This window comes from Neopelma chrysocephalum, unplaced genomic scaffold (assembly GCF_003984885.1).
Source record: "Neopelma chrysocephalum unplaced genomic scaffold, ASM398488v2 Primary Assembly neopelma1_24, whole genome shotgun sequence".
NCBI classification, from domain to species: domain Eukaryota; kingdom Metazoa; phylum Chordata; class Aves; order Passeriformes; family Pipridae; genus Neopelma; species Neopelma chrysocephalum.
Genome location: NW_020897693.1, coordinates 11171658 through 11179087, shown reverse-complemented (window position 1 = coordinate 11179087; position 7430 = coordinate 11171658). Strand labels below are relative to the sequence as shown.

Genomic DNA, 7430 nt, shown 5'->3' with positions numbered 1-7430 from the left:
CATCCAGGGATGAATTGGTCCCAGCCGTTCTAACCAGGACACTCCTTGCATGCTGATGGTGCACAGCTTAGCTTTCCCTTCATTTGTGTGAGCAGTGGGAAAATAATCGGGAGGTAAATCCTATTCAGGCATAACTCAGAGTCATAACTTTGGATGGTGTTCATCTTCATTCTAGATATCTGCAAAGTAGGTGTGTACACCCAAGCTGCCAAGTCTGGGTTCCTTTAATAGTCAAAGGAAAGAAATTGGCAGTTGTTTGAAGAATTTTCAGGGTTAAGTGAACCTTGCCCTTGGTGCTGTTGACAGAAGTTTGGTCTGGGCTGAGATGCAGATGTCTGTGGTGAAATGCCACCTGGGGTGTAATAAAGTCCTGGAGGACATCCTGGGACCCAAATCATTCTGCACTGTGAAAGGAAGATGTGGAACACAGGAAGACTGTGAATGAATAATGTATTAGGAAAAAGAAAGTCCTATTAAGGTTGTGACTCTACCAAGTTAACACGAAGATGGATGGGTTTTGAATAGGGAAAAACAGGTGTAACAGACCCCTGTAGACTTCAATATGGGGGACAAAACACTACAGACAGCAAGTCATTAATTTCAGGGCTAACTTGCTGGACTGTGTATCCTTAGGACACCAATGGAAAGCTCCTGTGGGGCTTGTCAGTAGGTGCAAAGGATGGAAATAGGATTTTCTAGGAAGGCAGGTGGTGACTGAGTAGCACTTCTATTTTTGGTTTTTTGAGGTCACTCTATTTGTTTTGAAGTCATTCTAATTCAGGATTGGAAAGGGCCAGGAGTTGTTTTTTTTGGCTACAAATTTGGTTTGAACTTTAACTGAGCGGCATCTTTCTGCGGCATGCAGCCATGCAGCAACAAGGAGGGATTTTGAAGGGCAGTAAGAGGAAGGATTGGCAGCGTCCCTCAGGCTGCACTAACAGGCTGGTCATGTACAAGTGCCAGAATGGCCTGACCCAGGTTGGGGCCGTCACTGCCAGGCCTCTGCCTCCCATCTACTTGGGATAACAGGACTGCTGGGGCTGTGCCAGGGAACACCAACTGCCAGGCAGGTAAGGGGACTCTGGTGTCCTCTAAAGACAAATGCACGAAGTCCTAAGCCAAACAGGCTAATGACAGGCCTGGTTCTGCTCTTCTGTTGAAACACTACGTGTCTGTGGGTTTGCCTGTCATGTCCTCCACAGTGCATCTCCAGGAGGAGAGAATGGTAAGTCTCAAGACAAGAGGATAGCTGCTCACTTCAAACCTTCTGCATGGGGAACATCTTCCTGAGATCTTGCACGCTCTGTCAGTGTGCTAAGCAAGTTATCCATCCATGAATGAAACCTTTTTTAGCAATAGCCTTGGCAGCCATAGCCTTGGCATGCACACATGAAAGAAGGAAACCTCTTACAAAGGTTTAAGTAGGCTTTTTCACGTATTCCCAAAGGAAAAAAATTCTGGTTAGCATAAATGCTAGTTTCAAAGAACCTTGCTAAATGATGTCTGGCAAAATCTATGATGCAGGAGTAAGAAAACAAATTAGGGACTTGTGTTTGGAAGAGCTTATTCTTATTTGAATGCTGTGTAAGACAGTCTCTTGAAACCTCAGAGGGGCAGTAATCTTGCAGATATTGTGCTTGGAGTCAAAATCAAGTTAGATTTTTTCCTGTTCTTGTGGAGCCCTGTAATTACAATAATATTTGAGATACATGGTTGGTGAGCTAGAATTATTTCTCATAGCAGAGCCAATTGCTGAAATAGAGATGTATTTTGATACTTTTCCATCTCAAGTATGCCCAGAAAGCACTCTTTTATGCTGTTGTTTAGGAGCTGGGAGAAAATCCTCTAAATATAATGATGGCTGTGACACTGGTACAAAATAGCTCCCTTTCCCTGAACCCAGCATTAGAGAAGGGCTGGGAGGGAATGCTGCAATAATCAATCACACCTTGATTACAGTATTTTCTCTGCTCCAGTGTTGCCTTGAGAACTGCAAAGTGGCTGAGATGTTTTTATCTGAACAGAAAAGGAGCACATTGGGTCCAGAGCAGCACTTCTTGGAGTTAGTTTCTAAATTAGTTGCTTCAGTGTATGTCTAATGTAGCCATGATTCTTCTGGGTACCACCAAGCTTTGGTTCCCCAGGCTAATGTTGGCTGCTGCTGAATTTGCTGCTGGCATTTCTCCAAATGGCAGCACAAGCTTTCCCAGGTGGTTGGGATGCAGATCCCACAGTAATATGTGGAGGAATGAGTACTGTGGCCACTCTCATCCTCCTGCCCAGATGCAGCAATGTGTACATTATCTGACATCTGACTGTGAGGCATGATATGTTTTGGTGAGGTGCTTAGCTGATATCCCTGATATCCCACGGGAAATCACATTAGAGTGGTCCCATATGCTGCTGCTGGAGATCCTGTGCTCTTTCTGGGTGGGTGCATTTGCCCACCATCCATGTCAGAGTCTTCAGAGAAGCCGAGGCAGACCTCCATCTGGCCAAATCCTGTCCCAAAAAGAAGGCTCGTTCTGAAGAGGACTGGCAAACTGAATTCCTGTGACAGATAAGGCAGCTTCTGTAGGGTAAAAAAATATGGCTACAGACCAGCTAGAAACCACCAGAAGTTTGTTTCAGCTGCAGCAGCTAGATTGCAATAGCAAAAAATATTCTTAACACTAACTAGTTTGTCAACCAGTGGACAAAAGAATTTCTTGCACAATTCAGAGGAATATGCTAATACATTTGTAAGGAAAGGGTTTAAAATTGCACAACGTGCTGAGGAATGATATGTGTGGGGATTTTGTCTCATGGCCATTGGCAATTAGAAGGAATGGAGAGATAACTGCATTTGCTCTGTTCTTCATTCCATGGAGCACAGGGAGGCTCAACCACAGCGGATACTGCAGGCCAAAAGTATTCAGTTGAGCATGCATGGGATGAGTCCACGGCAAGGAGAGTCTGCACAGAGTTCAAAGAACAACTTTCTGTATGACATTGTGGAAAATATATCACAGTAAAGATGTCACCCAGAGAAGGTTTTGTTGGCCTAATCAAATATTAGGAAAAAGTTCTTTACTGAAAGGGTGGTCAAGCACTGGAATAAGCTCCCCAGGGAAGTGGTCATGGCACCAAGCCTGTCACTGCTCAAGAAGCATTTGAACAATGCTCTCAGATGGTTTACCTGGATCCTCATGGGTTCCTTCCAGCTCAGAATATTCTATGATTCTAATTATTCTGAATTCAGTGACTAGTTAGGTATTTGTTATTCACTTCCAAACTATTATGATTTATATCGTGTTTCACGTGGTATGACTAAGCTTTGATTCCAACAGAGTTGTTACAAATATTATTAAGAAAACTGTGTCATTCTGAAAGTAAAACAATGCATAGATTTATTTTCTATGCCTTTAAAAAATAAGAGCAATGAGCTATTCTAAGCAATAAAGGTATGTCAGGTTGAGGTCTTTTTATGTAAATGTACTTATCTTAAATTGCTCAAAACAGAAACTTCATTTCTGTGGTGTAAACCATTTTCTTAACAATTCATTTAGTCAACATAGCAATTACAGAACCACTCTTAAAAGTCAGTATCTAAAAGACTTGCAGATTTATAGCAGCTGGCTTGTGTTATTTACAGTCCACTTGTTCAGACTGGTTGAAATGGAGCATACTCACTTTTTCCCTGGATGCTGGCTTAGGACTTGCTAAGACTTTGGGGAAACTCATTCTTGGTTAGATCTCTAACTGAAATGTTTCCAAAAGGATTGATCTGTACTCGTCCTACTCAGAAGAACAATTGGGATTCAAGGCTAAGTGAAGGAGATAGCTATATTGCAATGGAAGAGCAGATTGCTAGTGTAGATGCATCTCCCTATACATCTCGTTAGTGTAAAAACAAATGGGATGGGGTCTCCTTTTCTCTTGAGCTTCCTCCAACTGATGAGAGATTCCTTCAATTTTCAAAAGTGTCAAAGATAGTTTTTCATTTTGTTGTTGGAAGTTTCCTTCACTTCACATTCTTTTTTTCCATTTGTTTGCTTGCTTGTTTGTGTAGCAGTTGTTATAGCATCTATAAACAGGAAAATGATTGCATGTCTCCCCTCTCCTCCTGCTTTTAATGCTCCCTAAAAATAAATTCTTGTGTCTCACTCTCATCTTCCCAGATGTTACATCTCTCTGGAGTGTAAATAACTGAATAACTTAGTACTCATACACAATGTGATACCTTTGATTTTAGTGCATCAAAAATAGGTTCTGATATAGAGAGTATCAGTATCAAAAGTGAAGGCAAGTGCTCTGTTCTCATGAATTCAAAGTGAAATGAGCACTTTGATGTGAATTTCAAATGAACACGGAGGGAGCGGTCCTTTCTAAAGTAGTTCAGTCGGCACCTGTAACCTCTTAAACTGCAGCCCTATCTCTCATGTGAATCAATATTTGAACCAATATTTACTTAGGACTCAGGCATGATTTATATGGGAGTCTTGATTTTGCAACAACTGGTGTGTTACTCAATCAGATTCCCAGATGACTGGTTAATACATAACGAACCAGATTTGTAAATTCAGTTGGCACGTGCTATTATCAGAATGGAAAGGGGAAATTAATTGTATCATGTTGTATTTAATTCATAAATCTGTTAAATACCTGTAACTGAGTACTACGTGCTCTGGTTAGAGGGGCAATGGGTTTCATTCCGTTTTCAGAGAGTTTCTAATCTGGATTAATTTCTTGGTGACCATTTTCTAGTTGTCATAAGTAATTGTGTTATTCCTCTTTGTCAAAATGGAAAAAAAATAGGATTAAATTAATTACTTACAAAATCCCACATTAAAAAACTATAGTGTGCAGCACTAAATCTGGTAACAATTAACAGTGAGCTTAATTCTGGGGTCAAAAACTAGCCCACTGTTGTGAAGTTTAGGTATATCACAAAACTACTCTGGCTCTGTGTAAAGTTACCTTCACCTCCCGGGCATTATCAGTGACTGTTTCTGAAGGAAGGCCATTTGTCTGGATGATGAGGAGTTCCATACAAAAACCCACTCCATTCGTTTTATGCCAATATTGCAATAAAAAGATTAATGAAAGAATCTAAAGACCTATACAATAAGCAGTTATTGTTAATTAAAGATACTAGGTCAGAGAACTTACTTTGAAAATGTTATTTGATCTTTTGGAAGAGATTTTTTTTATATAAAATAAACGAGCCCAGGAAATTCAGAGTAATACATTTCCTCCTACAAATAGCAATGGTGACTTAAATCTATTCAGATAGGTTAAGAAATCCTCAGTGTCTCTGTAAAACAGACAAGACCTATAGCTTTCTAGGTCCCATGCTAGAACACTTGAAAAATCAATGTGAGTGTGTGTCTGTGTGTATGTAAGAACACAGCTGGCCCCTGAAATGCTCTAACTTCTTTGTTCTCACGATCCTCCTGTATTTACCCTGTCTGCCCTTCACATGTGTGCTCTAAGTCCAGTGACCATTTCTTTGGCAGTCAGTTCACCATGAATGATCACACTGTGGCATATTTGGAATCATTTTCTACCTTAGTGACCTTTCTTAAACCTCAGGCTGCTCCTTGTTATCACTGAGAAGGAACAAATGTGTCTGAGTGAGGCGAATAGCTGAAGCTCTTGCCTAGAACATATATCTTGCCCCAGGCTCTGCCAGCAGAGTTCCATTGCTGCCATTGCTGCAGGCTTGGCTCCTCAAAGATTCCAAAACTTCTCTCTGCCACCTCCTTACTCTGAGTGCACCCATGATAGAGGTTTAATGGCCCATGAGGAGATAACCAGCTAGAAACCATTCTTTGACTGAAATGGGAAACTCTGCCAGGATGGCATAGAAATGATACCAACTGCTTAAGTATAATCAGCACCCAAGTCAAGACTATGGTGTCTGGAATCCATATCTGGAATCCACCCTTTTACATCCTAACATAGGAAAAAACTGCACCATGCTCGAATAACCAGCAGTACTGGAGTTGCAAGTTCCATCACAAATCAATCACTTCAGCTTGCTGTTAGTCCATTGCTATGCATGCTTAGCATAGCAAATTGCTGCATAACAAGCAAAAACAGAGGGGGGAAAAAAAGATATTTTAGAAGTCCAGGACACTTTAAGATTAGTCTGTGCCCTACCTCATTATTTGGGTAAATAATAGATTTTGAAATGTTTTAGAAATGTATGCACATTTTTATTTTACTACTGCCTATTGTTCAAGCAACATATTCATGTAGGTGTACTCTGGAATATTTTTATTGTGTTATACTTAAATATAAAGCATTTACTATCATGTTAATGGAAGCCACATGAACATAAGAAGGAAGTCTTCTAGTTGGCTTGCTCCTGTGTCCAGTATGTGTCCAGTGAATGCGCTTGGGTTCTTCACAGCACACAGGCTCTGAGCATTTAACACAAGCAGTGACAGTGCCTGGTGCCTGGTTATGGTGCACTACCTGCTTTATCCTACGTGATTCTCTGCAGCTTTTTATTGGTGACCATTTTTACATACATGGTAATTAATTCTGTGGTTTTTTTCCCCCTCCCTAGTCACCACATCATACCTACCTCATGCCAGCCCACTTGCTGTCAGGGAGACATGCCCCACCTTGTGTAGGCAATTTGTCTGTGTTGCACTCTTGAGACAGCTAGTGACTCTGGCATGTTCTTCCTTGCAGCAGTTTTGTTTGGCTTTCAGCTATACACTTCCACAGTGGAATTCATAATGCACAAAACTATTAGTCCAATACCTGGCCACAGTAGGCATATTGGAAAAGACACAGATTATCACAGTTTAGAATTTCCTGAGTGTTTTCAGTGGTTTTTGTGGTAATTTTTAACCCTAGGAAGAGTTACAAAGACATGCTATCAAAGACAAGAGACTATATCCAGTTTCTTTTTCTACTGGCAGGCTGAAATTTATCCCAGTGAGGCTGCAAAGGATGTGGAAGGAAAGCTACAGATGGCAGGTCAGCTCTTGGACAGGAGAGCAGTAGGGCACCAACACAAGTGGGGCAGGAAGGGGAAGCAAAGAGTCTGTCCCTCTGTGGCTTGAGTGGCTCTGTCACAAAAGGACAGTGGTGCAAACTGAGCAAGCAACGACGACCTGATGGTTGAGGACCCCCCTCCAGTGCCTTTCAGTGCATTCCTCCAGCCTGCAGGACCAAGCACAGCCCTGACCTGATGAGCTGCTTCTCATCCAGAAGTAATAAAACCAAAGATTAAGAGGGAAGAGAGAGCCAATTCAGTGCAGGTAAAGAAGTGGTTACTATAGCAACTGTTTTCTTTTTTGATCATAGGTTGGGAGGACTCCCTTGCAAGGGGATTTCTGTGCAGTCTCCAGGCTGGAAGGGGAAGTTGCTTCAAGAATCTTGTTTGACAAAGGCTGCATGGCTGCACTCTTGAACTCTGCTGGGGATCGGCG

General features: G+C 41.7%; 1 long non-coding RNA gene across 1 annotated transcript in view; it reads left to right on the top strand.

Moving 5' to 3' along the window:
• Positions 1-7417, top strand: part of LOC113963278 — a 19815-nt gene extending 12398 nt beyond the window's left edge. Inside the window, exon 3 of the long non-coding RNA XR_003532702.1 lies at positions 6918-7417. This is a non-coding gene — a long non-coding RNA (uncharacterized LOC113963278). The remainder of the gene's footprint in view (positions 1-6917) is intronic.
• Positions 7418-7430: the final 13 nt, after the last annotated feature.